This window comes from Scyliorhinus canicula, chromosome 14, assembly GCF_902713615.1.
Source record: "Scyliorhinus canicula chromosome 14, sScyCan1.1, whole genome shotgun sequence".
In the NCBI taxonomy this organism is placed as follows: Eukaryota; Metazoa; Chordata; class Chondrichthyes; order Carcharhiniformes; family Scyliorhinidae; genus Scyliorhinus; species Scyliorhinus canicula.
In genome coordinates, this window is record NC_052159.1 from 83,684,612 (window position 1) to 83,704,104 (window position 19,493).

Genomic DNA, 19,493 nt, shown 5'->3' on the forward strand with positions numbered 1-19,493 from the left:
ATAAGCTCCCAAAAGCAGCAATATAATAATGTCAATATTGCGTGTATGAGTAATGTAGCTGCAGAGATATACATTGGTCAGGAATTGGGGACAACACCCAGGCTCTTCAAAATAGTATCATGGAGGGCAGCATGGTGACACAGTGGTTAGCACTGCTGCCTCACGCTGCTGAGGTTCCAGGTTCGATACCGCCTCTGGGTCACTGTCCCTGTGGAGTTTGCACATTCTCCCCGTGTTTACGTGGGTTTCGCCCCCACAACCAAGGGCAGCATGGTAGCATGGTGGTTAGCATAAATGCTTCACAGCTCCAGGGTCCCAGGTTCGATTCCTGGCTGGGTCACTGTCTGTGTGGAGTCTGCACGTCCTCCCCATGTGTGCGTGGGTTTCCTCCGGATGCTCCGGTTTCCTCCCACAGTCCAAAGATGTGCGGGTTAGGTGGATTGGCCATGCTAAATTGCCTGTAGTGTCCTAAAAAGTAAGGTTAAGGGGGGGGGGGGGGGGTTGTTGGGTTACGGGTATAGGGTGGGTTTGAGTAGGGTGATCATTGCTCGGCACAACATCGAGGGCCGAAGGGCCTGTTCTGTGCTGTACTTATCTATCTATCTATCTAACCCAAAGATCTGCAGGCGAGGTGGATTGGCCACCCTTAATTGGAAAAAATCAATTGGGTACTCTAAATTAAAAATAGATAGTACGATGGGATTTTTACATCTACCTGAGAACACAGATCTGGGCCGGTTTTCTCCGAAAATGGGGCTATGTCCGCACACCCACCGGAAAACGGCTGCAAATCACTCCAGACTTTTTTCAAAAAGTCCGGAGTGATTTTCCGGTTTAAAGAGGGATAGCAGGGCCCTGGCGTGTGCCCCACAGCGCCTGCTGCCGATACGGGGCCCTGCACTCGCGGATGCGAGTCCGAACTCCCGCTGAATGGAACCAGGTTCGAACCACGCCAGCGGAGCTCGGCTGGTCGATCATGGAGAATAGACGCGGGGGCCTCTTTCAATGGCCCCCGACCGGCGCCAATTGGACCGCACACGCGCAGCTGCCGCTGATTCTCCAGTCCGCGGAGAATCGCATCCCGGTGCCGCGGGTCTGAGACCCCATTCTCCGCATCCGTGCCGAGCACGATTTTGGCTCGGAGAATTCGGGCGCTGATCTTCAGTTTGGAATCTACAAGGGCCACTCAGCTCCTGACCTCATTACAAGCCTCAATCCAAACAGAAACAAAGAGCTGAACTCGAGAGGTGAGGTGAGAATGACTTCCCTTAATCTCAAGGCAGCATTTGATTGTGACGTCAATATAATAATAATAATCACTTATTGTCACAATTTCAGTGAAGTTACTGTGAAAAGCCATTAGTCGCCACATTCCGGCGCCTGTTCGGCAAGGCACGATAATTTGGATGGTGGAGGAGACGGGCACAGAGTATAATGATCAGAATGCCTCTTTGGATGCAGAGGTGACGCTGTTGGTGGAGAGGCAAAAGATATTAAAGGCCAGGGCCGATGACCTGGAGAATCGTTCCAGGTGCCAGAATTTGTGGATTAGCAGGCTGCTGGAAGGCATAGCAGGTACGAGTGCCATGAAGTATGTAGCAAAGAAGCTTGGGAAGCTGGTGGGGGAGGGGATCTTTGCGAACATTCCTGAAGTTGACCAGGCCCACCGGTCGTTGAGACAGAAGCCAGGATCTGGGGAGTCGCTGTGGATGATTATAGTTAGACTTCATAGGTACTTGGATAAGGAAAGGATCCAGAGGTCTGCGAAGGACACTCAAGAATGCAGTTGGGAGGGGCATCCTGTCAGAATTCATCAGGACTTCAAGGCAAAACTGGTAAAAAGGCGTACAGGATTTAATACGCCCAAGGTGGCTCTTTGCAAGAGCAAGGTGCATTCTGGAGTGGTGTACCCTGATCGCCTTTGAGTCATGTTCAGTGATTGAGACTTATTTTGATACCCTGGAGGAGGCGAATGACCTGGTGAAGAAGCATGGACTGGGCGAGAATTGAGTGATGTCAGTTGTTTTTTTAAAAATGTCTTTTGCTATTTCTTTGCCCTTTTTCTGAGCTTGGGGGTTCTTTGTTTTGCTTTTTATTGTATTGGTGGAAATGTTTGGGGAGAGTAATTGGTTGTGGGTATGTGTTTTTTCTCTTTCCTGAAATGTGTAATATTAAAGATGGGTTCAGGTGGGCGGGGGGGGGGGGGGGGGGGGGGGGGGGGGGCTAATTCCCTGATAACTTTGATTTTTCTACAGTTGGACGTCACTTTGCTCGCAGTTATGCTAGTTAATGGAAGCAAAGTGGGGGAGAGAGATGGGCTGGTTACCTGGGGGGGAGGGGGGGGGATGCTTTTTGTTACTTTTGTTCGTTAAGGTAACAATCCAAGGTTGGTTGGATGGGGGAGGGCGGGTCTTTGGTAAATTTGGGTGGGTTGTTTGGTGCTCAGGGTGGGGTGGGGAAGGGAGGAGAGGGAGAGGCTGGGGGGTGAGAGGGGTGGGTTGCTGATGATAAGGGTTTCTTTGTTTATGTTCTAGTCTGAGGGGGGTGACAGTGACCATCTTGCGTTGGCCTGGAGTTGGCATAACGTAGGGCCCTGGCAGACTTCCTTGCAGGTGGGATGTGGCTGATTATAGTCGAGGGGAACCCAGAGGCCCCCAGTCAGGTTGGTTGCATGAAATGGCAGGGGTTAAATGGAGCAGTTGAAAGATCCCTGTTGTTTGCCGGCGGATGTGGTTTTCTTGCAGGAGACACATCTGAGGGTTCAGGATCAGACAAGACTGTGGGAAGGGTGGGCCAAGTGTTCCTCTCGAGTTTTGATGCTAAGAGGGACCACAGTGCTGATCAATAGGAGAGTGACCTATTCGGTGGCTAACATTTTGGTTCACCTTATGGAACAGATGGGGGGGGAGGGGGTGCTGGACCCTTGGAGATTTAAATATCCGAGAGAGTAATTTTCCTTCATTTTGCACGTGCATCGGATCTACTCCTGTATGGATTTTTTTGTCCTGGGGAAAAGGTTACGCCTGGGTTTTAGGGGCGGGTACTCGGCGATTGAATATTAGATCACGCCACATACTGCGTCGATATGTGATTGGAGATGGGTATCGCTCAACGACCCCCATAGAGGTTGGACACAGCGTTGCTTGCAGATAAAGGGTGTTGTGAGAGGATCGCTTCCGCTATTGGAAATTATGAGGAGTTTAACAAGGTGTGGTAGTATGACTAGGGGTATTACGGTACCGTCAGAGGTGAGCTGCCATTGGTGCAGAGGACTCGCTGCCCATTGGCCTGGGTAAGTCATGTGCCTCTCAGCCGATTGGCTGAAAGGTAGGTAGCTCCGCCTACAGGGCGGGATATAAGAACCCGTGTTCCCCGTCAGTCGGCCATTCTTCTGTACGTCTGCTGCTGGGCACACATCTTGTGTATTAAAGCCTTATGTTTGGATCACATCTTCGCCTCGTGTCCAATTGATGGTGCATCACAAGGTAAAAAGGTAAAGTCTGCATAGTCCCAGGTGACAATAAGTTGCTTTTCCCTATGAGGGGGAGAGCTGACTGGTGGTGATTTAACCTGAGGATCACCACACCTCAGGCAAGGGGCAAGGTTGAGAAGGTGGGGCCTTTGTGAATAACTTCAGCCGGTACGGGAATTGAACTCGGGCGTTTGGCTTTGCTCTGCATCACAAACCAGATGTCTAGCCATCTGAGCTAAACCGGCCATACATGGATCAGCCATATTACACCCACAAGGAAGTCCGTCAGGGCCCTAACCTATATCATCTCCAGTTGAATAAGATTGTGCATTTCTCACCTTTCATGTTCTGGAAAGCATTAAAGGCAGTCATTGGGGGGGGGGCAGATAATTTTGATTAAAGCTCATAGAGAGAAGTCTGGTAGAGCGGAGAGGCACAGATTGGTGGATTCCATTCTTGAAGTGGACCGTCAATACTCTGCTGTCCCAACAGCAGAGCTGTTAGCGGAGAGGAAGAAGTTTCAGATGGAGTGTGAGTTGGTGTCGACAGGGAAGGCAGTGAACCAACTTTGTCGTGCGAGAGGGATGTTTTACGAGGATGGGGAGAAGACCAGCCATTTATTAGCTCACCAGCTGAGGCAGCAGGTGGCCTCTCAGGAGATAGCTCCGGAGGGGGGGGGGGGGGGGGGGGGGGGGGTTGGTTTCTGCTCTGGAGTATTTGAGACCTTTTACCGGGGGGTTTACAAGTCTGAGCTTCCTGACGAGGACTCAACTATGGCACAGTTTCTGGGTGGGTTGGCCTTGTGATGGTAGAAGGGAAAGAGGGCAGGAGCTGGAGGCTCCGCTTGGCTGGTAGGAAATTATGAGCTGTATTTGTTCAATGCAATCAGGGAAGGCTCCAGGCCTGGATGGGTTCATTGTGGAATTTTACAAACAGTTTGTGACTGTGTTGGGACCATACATGTTGGAGATGTTTAATGATTCTCTGACAGGAGGTGCTGCCAGCCACACTGGCGCAGGAAAAGTTTTTTAAATGATTAAGATCCGATGGAGTGTCGGTCATATCGGCCCATTTCATTGTTGAATGCAGATGCAAAGCTGTTGGCTAAGGTGTTGGCAACTCGTTTGGAGAGGTGCTTGCTGGGAGTAATTTCTGAGCATCAGATTTTGTTAAGGCCTGGCAGGTGTCGGTCAGCATTAGGAGGCTTTTGAATATAGCGCTGTCGCCCTAGTTAGGGGCCAATCCAGAGGGAATCATCTCCACGGACGAGGAAAAAGTATTCATCTCGGTGGAGTTGGTTTATCTTTGAGGTTCTGGGGCAGCTTGGCTTTGGACTTAAATTCATTTTGTGGGTTAAGCTTTTGTTCAAGACCCCCACTGCGAATTTCCGTACCAATGCATCAAGCTCAGGGTACTTTAGGTTATATAGGGGTACAAGGCAGGGAGGTCCACTTTCCCCATTACTGCTTGCTCTGCGATTGAGCCATTGCACTTAGGTTATCATCTGGTGGAAGAGTATAGAGAGGGGAGTAAGGAGCATAGGGTGTCCTGGTACGTGGACGGATTATTGTTGACAATCATGGACCCTTTCACTAATGTGGGGAATATAATAGATGTGCTTATGAAGTTTGGTTCCTTCTCAGGATATAGACTGAACATGGGTGAGAGATTTTTCCGGTGACACCTCCAGGGAAGGGAGCTGATCTGGAGAGACTATCATTTTGGCTAGCCAGGACTAGTTTTAACAGCTGGGAATACAGGTGACTCACAAATGGGCCTCGTTACACAAGTTGAACCTGGCAAGTCTGGTAGAGGGAGTGAAGGCGGACTTAAAAAGGTGGGATGTCCTCCTGTTGTCTTTGGCAGGAAGGGTTCAGACGATTTCATAGAATTTACAGTGCAGAAGGAGGCCATTCGGCCCATTGAGTCTGCACCGGCTCTTGGAAAGAGCACCCTACCCAAGCCCACACCCCCACCCTATCCCATAACCCAGTAATCCCACCTAACACTAAGGGCAATTTCAGATTAAGATGCAAACTCTTCAAAGGCTTTTGTTTGTGTTTCAATGTCTCCCAGTCTTTCTTCCAAAATCTTTTTTTAGTTTATAGTAGGGTCAACAAGTTAATTTTGAGTTCTATTTGGATGGGTAACAGCCCTCAGGTTCAGAGGGCTTTCTTGCAGAGGGACAGGCAATCGGGGGGGGGGGGGGGGGGGGGTGTTGGCATTACCTAGTTCGATGTATTATTACTGGGTAGCAACACTGAGAAATTGCAGGCATAGGTTATGGATCCAGGGGTGGATGGAGAAGGCTTCTTGTTTATGTTAGGCTTTGAGGGTACTTGTTACTGCTCCTCTTCCGTTCTCTCCAACAAGGTTCACTTCGAGCGCAGTGGCAATTGCCTCTCTGATAATATGGAATCAATTCAGACAGCACTTTAAATTAGGGTCTATATTGCTACTGTTGCTGATCTGTGGGGACCATAGGTTTATACCAGTTGGGATGGAGTCATCATACAAAATCTGGGAGAGGAAGGGTGCTGAGAAGTTCAGACATTTGTTCATGGAGGGTCGGTTTGTTGAGCTGGAGGAGAAGTTCTTTTTTTTTAACAAATGTTTTTTATTGGGTTTTTGAACAAAGTATATTTATCGTTATGTACACAGAATAAGATATATGAGAAGGGCACACATAAACATACCAAAAAAAAGTAATAATAAAAAAGAAATTAAAAATTAAATAAGGTAACTCGTAAGGTATTATGCACGAGCTCAACAACAGCAACTCTGTACAACTGGCAATATTATTTCCAACACAGAAGTAGGCATCTGTTTGGGGAGGGTGCGGGGGAGGTAGATATACATTTGGGTGCCAGAGAAACAATTACAGAGGGCAATACTCGAATGGGTCTGGTGTTGGTGTTGTCACTTGCTTCTCCCGGAAGGATTTCGCTGCCGTTGTCATCTCGCGCTCCCAACTCTGTACAATTGCAATATTATTTACAACACATAAGTAGGCATCTGTTTGTGGGGGGGGGGGGGAAGAGAGAGGCTGGTGAGGTAGATATACATTTGGCTGTCGGAGAAACAATTACGGAGGGCAATACTCGAATGAGTCTGGTTTTGGTGTTGTCACTTGCTTCAGTTGTCACAGACAGATTTCGCTGCCGTTGTTGTCTCGCGCTCACCTCCGCTTCAGCCGTTCATCCAGTCTTTTGTCTTGATTCTCCTTGCTCTCTGTTCCTGTAGATGCCAAGTTTGTTGTCGTTTCCCGTGCCCTCCTTCCGGCTTTCATTTCCCTGGCTCCCCCCCACCTCCCTGGTTCTCCTCTTATTGTTCCCTGTCACTTCACTCTTTCCCCACCCCCTCTGCCCCCTCCCCCCCTTCTGTGGTTCGCCTTTCTTTCCTCCCGGTCTACCTCTCCCTCTCATGCCTTGGCTACTTTCCCCTGATTCTTGGCTACCGTCCGCTTGTTCATTGGCCACAAACAGGTCCCGGAACAATTGGGTGAATGGCTCCCACGTTCTGAGGAAGCCATCATCTGACCCTCGGATGGCGAATTTGATTTTTGCCATTTGGACAGATTCTGAGAGGTCGGACAGCCAGTCTGCAGCTTTGGGTGGTGCTGCTGACCGCCAGCTGAACAGGATTCTAAGGCAGGCGATCAGGGAGGCAAAGGAAAGGGCGTTCACCCTCCTCCCCAGGAATAGATCTGGCTGGTCTGATACCCTGAAGACCGCCACTTTCGGGCATGGCTCCACCCTCATCCCCACCACTTTGGACATTGCCTTGAACTCGAAGAAGGTGCAAGACTAAGCAGGATGACAATATATGAAGTCATTAAATTTTTGAGGTGAAGACTAGAATGAAGCTTTCTTTTTTGATCTGTGCATAATGACTCTCAGTGTCAGTGAGGGTGCTTGAACGGTCTGCTGTTCTAGCAACAGACTGCACCAAGTCCATGCTGTGAGGAATCTGCCAATTTAAGTATGGGTGTTCGAATGCCCAAATATTGTAGCACCAATGGAGCTGTGAGGGTCTGTTTGGATCTTTTATAAGCTATTGCTAGCACCATTCAACAGCCTGGTGGAGGAGCTGATATAAAGAGGTACAGTGACCTCACTATAACAAGGAATGAACTTTGGAACATAATTTGTCACACCAAGGAAGCACTATGAAGCTTGCTTGTCCGAGGAATAGCCTTCCAATGTATAGCCATCGTTTTTTCTGGCTCTTGATGACTTCTGGTGGGGTCTATGTGGTGAACAGTCACACACGCAGTGACTTCCGCTGGGGTACTTGAGTTTTGAGCCATTTTGCCCACTTTTTGGATGATTTGGTTGGAGAAAATTGGTATAGTTTGATGGAATAAAATCACCTTGTACAAATAATGTCCAGTAAATATAACACAAGGCAGAAGTTGGGCAAAGAACTGTCAGACTCAGAAATTCCTCGAGCCTCAGCAGGGGGAAATATGGCGAAGATTTCTGTTGTGCTGTTGGCCCCTCCGTGGCTGACAAAAATGTTGGTTAGCTTCTTGACCGATGAATTTAAAAAGCTGAGTATCTGGAGAAGGCAATGGAGCGCGCTTTGGTCCCAATTTGAGCAGCCATAGACAAAATGGACCAGCGGATAAAGGTCACAAGCTGAGGCTTTTTATATCCATTTAGTTTGAGATTGGGGAGAGTGAGGGTAGGGGATTTGTTTCTCTGTTGGTTGCTTGGTTTAGTTTTCTGGGAGGGGATGGGGGTGGGGAGGGATGGACTGGTCATGGGCCAGAGCTGACGCAGTTTGGGACACTGCTGGATTGCCTCGCAGGATGGTTATGGCTGATCTTGAGTCAGCTGATATGGGGGGGGGGGGGGTGGAAAGCGGACGCCTCCGGTCCGGTTAATGACATGGAATGTGAGGAGGTTAAATGACGCAGTAAAAAGGTCCAGGATGTTTGCACACTTGAGATGTTTGAAGATGGGTGTGGTTTTCCTATATCCATTTGAAAATCTAGGATCAAACAGGGTTGCAGAAGGGTTGGGTGGGGCAGGTACATCACTCTGGTTTTGATTTTAAAGCATGGGGGGGCCACTTGTTGATTAATAGGAGTGTGTTTTTTCTATGGTTAGTACTTTGGCAGACCCAGGTGGGTCACACGTAATCATTAGTGGGTTTCTGGTGAGCCCACTCTTGGAAACACGGCCTTCATTAACAAGGTGCTGTCTCCTATCCCTGACCTTAATTCACTTTGTTTAATTATAGAAGGGAGGTGGGAGAAAACTTCAGTTGTGTTTTGAATCCTAGGTTAGATAGTTTGAGTCCCAAGTCCCTCCGGAGTGGCGAAGGAGTTATTGGTGTTCACGGAACAGATTTGGGGGGGGGGGGGGGGGTTCATTTCATTTCGTTTCATTTAAGTTTCCGAGGGATAAGGAGCTTTACCTTTTTCCCCACGTCCATCAGGTTTACTCTTGGACTAACTTCTTTGTAGTGGGTTGGTCTCTTCTCCCTGGGACAAGATGCGGTGGGGTATTGATATATTGAATCATGCTCTACATTTGATGTTGGAGCCAGGTTGCTTTCAGCGATCCTCGTGGAGATTATAGAGAGGATTGCTGGTGGATAAGAGATTTTGTGAGTGGGTATCCTCCGACATTGGGCTCAACAGGAATAAGGTGGTTTCACCTTCTACGCTCTGGAAAGCTGATTATTAGGGGGAAGATCATCTCATATAAGGCGTACAGGGATAAATCTGGAAAGGTGGAGAGGCAGTGACTGATGGGACACCATTTTTGAGGTGGACTGCCAGTACTCGATTGCTCCAACACTGGAGTTATTGGCGGACAGGAAAAAGTAGCAAAGGGATGGAGTTTCTGTTGACGAGTAAGACAGTAAGCCAGCTGCGATGCTGGAGGGGGACAGATCATGAATATGGGGAGAAGGCCAGCCATTTCATGGCTTACCAGCTGAGGCAGCAGGCTTTCTCCAGGGAGTGCACGTTAGGGACTCTGATATTATCTTGCGTAGGGAAAAGAACACTAGGCACAAGGCATGATATTTCACAAACCGTAACAGGGACATCGACTCCAGCAAGTGAAGACCTCAGTTTGCGCTCTCAAGCCGAAGCTCAACTTATCTCCTGTTCTTGGTTACCCAGATTTCCATCTCCCTTTCATACTGGAAACTAATGCCAGTTTTTTTGGCTCTGGAGCAGTGTTATCAGAAGTTCAAGAGCAGAAAGAGTGCTCAAACTGAACGGGAGGAATATGCAGATTTATTCCATATGAAGCTCTAATTACTAGCTTTGAGGTGGCACACCGTTTCCCAGAAGGTCAGAGACACTCTGATCTATGCAGAGTTTGAAATGTTTACAGACAACAACCAACTCAGCTACTTTAAAATGTTCACCATGCTTGGAGCAACAAAACCCTGATGGGCTGCTGAACTTGTTCAGTTCCAATTCCAGATCCAGCACAGGTCAGGCAAAAGTAATGCTAACACCTTAGTTGAAAAATTGACCACAGGAGTGAATCCAACCCTGTTAGAGGAGGCTGATGTTATGCCCGTGCCTCAAGCCAATGACAGCATTCAAACTCCAGTTCCTCATGTCATCCGGGCTAGGAATTTAGCAAAGTGCCACCAATGCACTCATGGCCGAGAACCAAACCATGTCCAGACAGATAAATCTAAAGCAGATTCAGCTTTGCCATCCATCTCAAGAGGAGCACAGGGGCTGTTTAGCTCACAGGGCTAATCGCTGGATTTGAAAGCAAACCAAGGCAAGGGGGAGCAAACCAAGAGCCACCTCCCCACACCCCCACCCCCACCTCCAAGTTTGTGAAGTCTCATGGAGAGGGGAAAGCAGGAATACTGCCAGGAGCTGGGCAGCCAGACAAACCGGAATATGCCTGTTGAGTGCTGTGCTGAGGAAACAAGGCCCCGTCTAGGACAGAAATCTGGAGCACGAGCAGTGAATACTCTTCATAAAGATGTTTCTTGGAGTTAAGCTTTCCTTTTATAGCTTTGATACCAGTGGAATAACTCTTTTAACCTTCATACAGTCCATGTGCTTAAATAATACATTACACAGGGTTACGGAAGGGTAAAGGTATGGCAGAATTTAAAGGATAAGTATTTAAAATTTGAGGTGCTGGGTGACCAGGGTACCAATGAAGGCAAGCAAGGACCAGATAATGGGTGAACTTGACTGGGCGCTAAATAGGCCATGACATCAGAGGTTGAAATGAGTTGGAGTCCAGAGTGGAAAACCAAACAGGAAAGCACTGGAGCAATCAGGTTTGGAGGAGCCAAAAGGTATGGTTAAGGGTTTTAGTAATGGATGAGTTGAGGATCAAGTAGAGGCAAACATATGGCGAAATTAGGCAGTCTTTATGATGGAGAAGATATCAGGTTACGTTGTAGTTATAAAAGGAGTCTGCTTTAGCCTGAAATAATAGAACATAGAACATAGAACAGTACAGTACAGAACAGGCCCTTCGGCCCTCGATGTTGTGCCGAGCAATGATCACCCTACTCAAACCTACGTATCCACCCTATACCCGTAACCCAACAACTCCCCCCCCTTAACCTTACTATTAGGACACTACGGGCAATTTAGCATGGCCAATCCACCTAACCCGCACATCTTTGGACTGGGGAGGCTGGGGAGAGAATTGCAAGGGTGGTGAGGGTGCAAATGATACACTAGTTCATCGTAAAACTGTAGGAACTAGAACAAGCAATCTCACAGCACTGGAACAGGGGGAAAGAAAGGTGGCAGATAAAAGAGCTGGGTGCCAGTCTATGTGATTAAGCTGATCCCATAGCATGTGGATAAGGAGGAGGGAGCCAATGATCAAGAATGACAATGTAGCGGCGGGAAGAGAAGCAATTGAAAGAGGTTTTCTAGGTTATTATTGGACACATGAAAGTGAAAGCAAGTGAGACAGTCAACCAGTGGTCAACCGTATTTAAGGTTGCAGAGACATCAAGGGTAAATGTACGTGATGGTAACACTCAATGCCATTTCCATACAACATAGAAACAAATTTGATTGGAGTTACAAATATGGGGCGGGATTCTCCCCGCGCCAGGTCGGAGAATCGCCGCAATTGCGCCACGCCGCCCTGATGCAGGCACGCAATTCTCCGAGGAGGGGAGAATCAGCGCCATTTGCACCAGCGCGTTGCCGGTTGGGGTCCGCTGTCCACGGCCAGGCTGCCGATTCTCCGGCCTTAATAGGCCGAGCGGCCGCGCAGAAACAGCAGAGTCCTGCCGGTGCCACCCACACCTGCTCGCAGCTGGCGGGAACTCTGCGCAGATGGTTGGGGGGGGGGGGGGGGGGAAGGAGAGGAGCCTGTGAGGGCCACCGATGGGGGACCTTCATGGTTTCGATGGCCTTTACCTTGTCTGTGTCAGGACGTACGCCCTGCTGAGAGATCTGGTCACCTAGGAACTTGAGTGTTGACATGCCAAAGCAACATTTAGACCTGTTCAGCTTCAGGCCATTGGCATGGACACGGCAGAATACCTGCTGGAGACTGGAAACATGCTCTTCAGGGGTCGCGGACCAATTGATGATGTCATCCACGTACACACGAACCCCTTCAATGCCCTCCATCATCTGCTCCATGATGCGATGGAAGATCTCCGATGCCGAGACAATGCCATCCGGCATGCGATTATAGCAGTATCTGCTAAACAGTGTGTTGAAGGTGCAGAGCCTTCTGCTGGACTCATCCAGCTGGATTTGCCAAATCCATGTGACGCATCTAACTTGGTGAAAAAAATGTGCGTGTGCCATCTCACTGGTAAGGTCCTCCAGCTCGGGATCGGGTACTGTTCACTCATTATATTTTTATTGAGATCCCTGGGATCAATGCAGATGCGCAGGTCTCCCGAAGGCTTTCTAACACATACCATCGAGCTGACCCAGTCAGTCGGTTCGGTTACCTTGGAAATGATGCCCCGTTGCTGAAGATCCTTTAGCTGTGCCTTCAGGCACTCCCTCAGCGGAGCCAGGTCCCAGCTTTGTGCGTGGACCACTGGCTTGGCATCAGGTCGTAGCAGAATCTTGTATCGATATGGCAGCGTGCCCATCCCGTCGAACACATCCGCATACTGAGCGAGGATGTTGTCAATGCTGGCCTGAAGATCCACATTGGAAGATATCGTTGTGTAAACCCGCTGCACGAGGTTCAGCTGCTTGTAGGCCTGTGTGCCAAGTAGGGATGCCCTGTCTGGCTTGACAATTTCAAAACGCAACCGTGCATGGGTGCACTGGTTGGAGACGAGTAGATGGCAGGATCCCAGTGCCGTGATGGCATTTCCATTGTAGTCCAGGAGCCTGCAGGAAGAACCTTGGGGCGGGCTTCTTGATGCATTTGAAATATGGCTGTGAGAGAAGGTTGGCAGAAGCACCTGTGTCCAGCTTAAACTGGATGGAGCAGTGGTTGACCTGCAACACCGCATGCCATTCGTCCGCAGAATCCACAGCGAGGATGGATTGAATTTGTGATGAGTCGGATGTGGCATATTCACATTTGGTAATGATGCCCACACAGTAGGCGGAGTCCAGGCATTCTTCCTCTTGGATCCATTGTGCTGCCAGGATCAGAATCCTGTAATCGTTGTTGCACAATCTGAACACACCATCGGCGGAATTGGGAGCGCTGGCCCGACTGGTGGTGCAGACCTGCACAAGGCTGCATAGTGTTTAGGCTTCCCGCAGTTTAAACGTCGCTTGCCTCTTGCAGGGCAGTGTTTCTTGAAGTGGGCATTGCCACAGGTCGAACACGTCATGACGTCAAAACCCTGATGTCCGCCCGTCATCGCACATGCGTAGCGCAGGTGTCGGCCGCTTCCTTATCCCGTTTGCATCGTGCATGCGTAGGGCCCCGGGAAAAGCGCGCTTTTCATCAATGCGGAGGTGCTGCATCCGGGAGATGGCCTGCGCACTCTGCCTTGTGGGAGGCAAGTTTCTCATTTTCAGCCGATTTATACTGGACATAGCGATTTGGAAATGAAATGAAATGAAAATCGCTTATTGTCACGAGTAGGCTTCAATGAAGTTACTGTGAAAAGCCCCTAGTCGCCACATTCCGGCGCCTGTCCGGGGAGGCTGGTACGGGATTTTTGGCGTGCTCAGGCACTGTGCATGTTTCAATCGCGACTGGCAGGATCATATGCTTGATTTTCAGTAGCTGCTCTCTCAGAGCATCAGAGTGAACTCCAAAAACGATTTGGTCTCTGATCATGGAATCAGCAATATCACCAAAGTTGCAGGACAGCGCTAGCAGGCGGAGGTTAGTTAAGGAGTTGAAAGATTCATCTTTACCTTGCAGACGCTGTTTGAATATGTAGCGCTCGCTCAAAGATTTCATTGGTGTCCACTTCACAGTGACTGTCAAATTTGTCCAGAATGGTCTGAAACTTTGTCTTGTCCTGGCCTTCAGTGAAGTGAAAAGAGTTGAAGAGTTCGATGGCTTGATCACCTGCTGTTGAGAGGAGAAGTGCGATCTTCTTTGCATCAGACGCACCCACGAGGTCTGAAGCTTCCATGTGTAGCAGAAACTTTTGCTTGAATGTCCGCCAGTTGGCACTGAGATTGCCGGAGGTCCTGAGTTGGTGAGAGCCCAAATCATCTCCATGGTGCTGGGTTAAATTCACTGGTCGTCACGGAATGGACTGAGGTAAACCACCTAGATTAGGCAGTCTCCTAGTAGCATGTCGTGTTATGTACTCTGGGATATCACAGGCTGCAACTGGATGCAGCTTTAACCAAAAGATACTCCAGACCTTGAAGTTAGTTCAATCTGATTTATTGAACCGTTAGCACAGTTCTCTCGGAGTTAACTCTCTGTTAACCCAAGTGTGGTGACTCTGTCTGACTGAACCAAACTAACTCTTAGTCACTTGCTGGAGGTGCGATACTGTACATTCACCCTGACTCACTCTGTAGATGTTCATCAGTGGAAAGAGGCAGAGTGTGAGTGCCTTGTATAGTGAGGTACCACCCCCGAGTGTCCTGCCTGCTCACTGGTCATGCCCTGTTCTCGGTGTTCATTAGCTGCCTGTCTGTATATCATTATCTGCATATCATGACAGTATCCTCCGCTATTATCCACCAGTAAATTCCCAAGAAACTCTACCGGAAACAACAGGAAAACTTTCCTTGCAAAGTCCCTCACCTGCTGTTATCAAAACCCTTCCATCTGCAAAATTCCGAACTTCTCTGACCACTCTTCTGAGGTCGCAAACCGCCCTCCAGAAACAAATGTCCCATGCCGTCCATCCTCTTATCCAACAAGCCCTGAAACCTGGCATCTAGTCTTGCCGGCTTAAACAGAAGATTAAAACAAAATCGGCAGCCGCTTTGACATCCTATCCAATTTAAAATGCTGTTGAAAATGATGCTTGTTTCAAAGTCGCAGCCACCACCAGATTGCTGGATTGCTTCCATGAGAGAGAAAACGGCAGTAGGGCTATCGCCAACGCCCGCAGCCCTATCCCCTTACATGAGCCCGACTCCATCCTCATTCACACTGCCTCCCGATCCCCACACCAACTCAACACCTTCTCTGCGCTCGTCGCCCAATAGTAGATCAAGCTCAGCAATGTCAAACCACCTGACTGTCAGTCCCTTTGTCTCACCCCCATCCTTGGATCAGCCTTCAACCCTATGAGGGATGCTCCCATTCCCCCAATCAGCAGTCACCGCTCAAGATGGCACCTGGCCCCAATATCGGATGGAGCCAAAAACCCCCAGTCACCATTAGCAAACTACCCCTCCCCCATACCATAAATCCCACAATCGCTTCCTTTCACAACTGATCTCATCTCCCACATCCCTATCCCATTCACACCTCCGAGGCATGCCAAAACCTGCATAGACAGGATCCGCAGGCCGCAGACCCTCCCCCCACCCATTTACTAGCGAACTGTACTTTGCTAGCAGGTCAGCCCCCCCTGCCAGAGTCCCCTCAGCCAAAAATCCAGAATAATACAATGGACCCTCCACAGGCATCCCATCCTTCCAAACTAGTCCCACTTTCCATCCCCTCCCACTTTTCATATGCTCATACCCATCCCTAAAAACCACAAAAGAAAAAAAATGGGTGAGAAACAACCCAATCCATCGAACAGTCCCCCAAACCAATTTTTAATTAACTACTAACAATACCATAATAAAGAAAGTTCCACTTCCCAACTACAACAAAGAAAACACAAAATCTACAGCCTCCAACACCCGCCACCCTGCTTTTCACAACAAAGTACCCCTTCCACCATTCTCAGTTAGGTCCAAAGCCTTTACAAACCATCTGCTGTCTCGAAGAAGTGATCCCTCATGTTGTGCATGACCCGCAACTTTGCCGGGTAGACCACTCCAAAAGCACTCCACTTTTGTAAAGTGCTGCCTTCGCCTTGAGGCCACTTGCCTTCTTGCCACTCCACACATATCCAAATACCTTTTCACCTCATCTCACAGTTCTGCTTACTCCATTGCAGCAACTTCTTCATCTGGTAGCTGTGAAAGCAAACTATTACGACCCTAGGTGTCTCGTTATCCCATGGCTTTGGCCAGGGCGACAATGAACCCTCTCCACCTTCAATTGTGGGTGGGAGGTGTCTCTCCTCACCCCCCCCTCCCCCCGTCCCAACACTTCCCAAACATTGCCAAAAAGTACTCAAGTCAGCCTTACGCCTCAGGTAGCCCCACAATCTGCACGTTCAACTGTCGGGACCGGTTTACCAGGTCCTTGACCTTTGCTCTCAGGCCCTTATTACTATCCTCAACCTTCAACAGCTCGGCTTCCAAAGAAGTGTTGCCTCAACCCCCTTCAACACCTCACCATGCTCCCGCACAGTCTCCGACGTCTTCCCAAGCGTCTGCTTCATCGGGACAGAGTCTTCCATCCACTGCTTAAGATTCTCCAGCATTTCCCTCCCATGCCGTTCAAAATGCTTGCTTAACTGCTTCTCAAACTCAGCAACATCACCTCTGCCAGTGTCTCCATCATTACCCGAGCAGCCCCACCCCATCCCAGAGAGCTCACCTCCGCCATCTTTCCTCCCACCGCACTCCTCATTGAACTCGACCCTGCCAGAGGACTAGCACTTGCACCTTTCTTCAAAGTATTCTTTCTTTGGTTTTTAGACCTCCTTTCATAACCAAGGTTCAATTGGGAAAGGTTTCTAAGCAAATTCTCCCCAAAAAGTTGGTGAATGCCAAAAACAGAGGACTCTGGCAGGAACTACCCGAAGTGCGGCCTCCTCCGACAGTCTCCACTGGAAGTCCACCATTTGCCTTCTTTACTGTCTGATGTACTTGCACGTTTACTTTTGGGGCTGATGCACGAGGACACCAAGGTCACGGAGCATCCACCTCTCCTCAATTTACATCCAAACAATAATCTGCCTCCCTATTTTTGCTACCAATATGGAGAACCTCACATTAATCCACATTATATTGAATCTGCCATGCCCATGCATATGCCCATTCACTCACCCTGTCCAAAGCCTGCTGAAGCATCTCCACCCAACTTTGGAGTTAATACATTTAGCACCCTCATCCAAATTAACATATAATGTGAACAGTTGGGGTCCTAGCATAGATCCCTGCGGTGTCCCACTTGTCACTGCCCGCCACTTGGAAAATGACCCATTTAGTCCACCTTTTTGCTCATGTCTACTAACCAGCTTTCCAGCTATCTCAAGACACTACCCGCAATCCCATGCACTTTACACAATAATCTGCTACGTGAGACCTTGTCGAAGGCCTTCTGAAAGTCTAAATAAACCACATCCACCAGGTATCCCTGGTCAACTCTACTGGTTGCATCTTTAAAGAATTCCAGTAGATTTGTCAAGCATGATTTCCCTTTCGAAAATCCATGCTGATTTTGTCTGATTATACCACCTTGCAAATTCTGTGCTATGAAATCCTTGATAATGGACTCTAGCAACTCCCCTACTAATGACAAAAGGCTCCCTGGTCTATAGTTCCCAGTGCAGTCTCTACCGTCCTTTTTGAAAGGCGGGGATTTGCATTAGCTACCCTCCAATCTGTAGGAACCATTCCAGAGTCCAATGGGGTTGGTTTAGCACCAGGCTAAATCGCTGGCTTTGAAAGCAGACCAAGACAGCCCAGCAGCACGGTTCAATTCTCGTACCAGCCTCCCCGAACAGGCGCCGGAATGTGATGATTAGGGGCTTTTCACAGTAACTTCATTTGAAGCCTACTTGTGACAATAAGCGATTTTTATTTTTCATTTCAAAGGATTTTGGAAAAAGACGGCCAATGGATCTAGTATTTCCAGGGCTACTTCCTTATGTACTCCGGGATGAAGATTACCAAACCCTACAGATTTATCCGCCTTCAATCTCATTCATTTCCCCAAAACCATTTATTTATTCATACTAATTTCCTTCAGCTCCTCACTGAAACTTTCTGTTTATCAGAACTTCCGGTACATTATTCACATCTTCCTTTGTGAAGACGGAAGCAAAGTACCAATATAGTTCCTCGGGCATTTCTTTGTTCACTGTTATGAATTTCCCCATTTCTGACTGTAAGGAGCCTACATTCCTTTTAATCAATTTTTTTCTTTACAAACCTACATAAACGTTTACAGTCAGTTTTTATGTTCCCCACTCGTTTACCTTCTTAATCAATCCCTTGGTCTGCCCGTCTGAATTTTAAACTGTTGCCAATCCTCAAGTCTTTGGCTTTATCTTGCTAACTTGTATGTCTCTTCTTTAAATCTAATACTATCTCTAATTTCCCTTGTAAACCATGGTTTGGCCACTGTTCCCTTTCTACTCTTTTGCCAAATAGGAATATACAACTTTTGGCATTCACCTATTCGTTCCTTGAATGCCTGCCATTGCTGTCCACTCTTCTTCCTTTCAGTAATGTTTCCCAGTCCATAATAGCCAACTCATGCCTCATACCATCACAGTTACCTTTATTGAGATTGAGACAAGTCATACAAAATTTGAACAAAACTAACCTGGTGAAAACCCACAGAAAGACTTACAAAATCCTCAAGATTTTGGATTGCAATACAACTATCAAAATTGTGAATAGATTATTGTACTATATTCCACTGTTTGAAACATTGATAATACTCTTATCATGAACTTCTGTTGTATTTTATAGGCTGTACTTAGTACTGTATGCACAGTACATGGAGTTCTGTTACAGTCAAAAAGTGCTGGGTGCATAAACATGAAAATACTGCTTTGCTTTTTGTGAATGCAGGAAAACATCTGTGATAACGTTGAATGTCCTTGGGTGAGCAAAATATGCAGCAAATTTTAGACTGGGGATGCATGATGATATGTAACCAAGACAATGTGCATGTTAGAAAATTTATTAGCCTGTTTGTTCATAACTTGCTCTGTTACAATTCTGAGGGATGTCCAATTTCCCACAAAATGGGTTGCTGAACAAAATATTTTATGTTGGTTCGTAGCAGTTCAAATCATATCCAAGCAGTGGATAAATTAAATACCGAACGCAAAGTAACATTTTAACCACCAATACAAAATTAATTTTAGACGCAGTTTTATCCTTTGGCCATTTACCCAATTTTTTAAAACAGGAACCAACTTTGGGAGCAATTGTCATTGTAGCCTCAGGTGGGACTTTTGTTATTGAGTTTGAATATACTCTTGCCAGGTAATGAAACAGCTTACTTCCACACATACCAATTGATCAGGTTTAAAACCCATCACAAAGTAAAGGCAGCAGATACCTTTTGAAATATTGAAACTCTAAATTGAGGAGAACCCCATGTTGAACTATTTTTGGCTTAGTGTATATAAAATAGACCAGAAGAGAGTTTTAAACACTAGCACCAATGGAATAATAAAATAACACAGAAAATGCCCAAACAAAATGTATTCTTAACCCAGTTTATTTTAGGCAGGCTCTTCCTCACTTCGCCCAAACTAAGTGAACCGTTGGAGCAAAATATATTCTCGTGATAGAAGTCAGCTGTTCGTGTCCAGCTTGACCAAAGCAAAATTCTCCTTC

The 19,493-nt window shown here is 47.8% G+C and overlaps 1 protein-coding gene across 3 annotated transcripts in view; it reads right to left on the minus strand.

Moving 5' to 3' along the window:
* The window catches only part of dlg2 (discs, large homolog 2 (Drosophila)), a 1,378,721-nt gene that overhangs the window by 1,357,760 nt on the left and 1,468 nt on the right, over positions 1-19,493 (minus strand). The gene's annotated exons all lie outside the window — the stretch shown is intronic.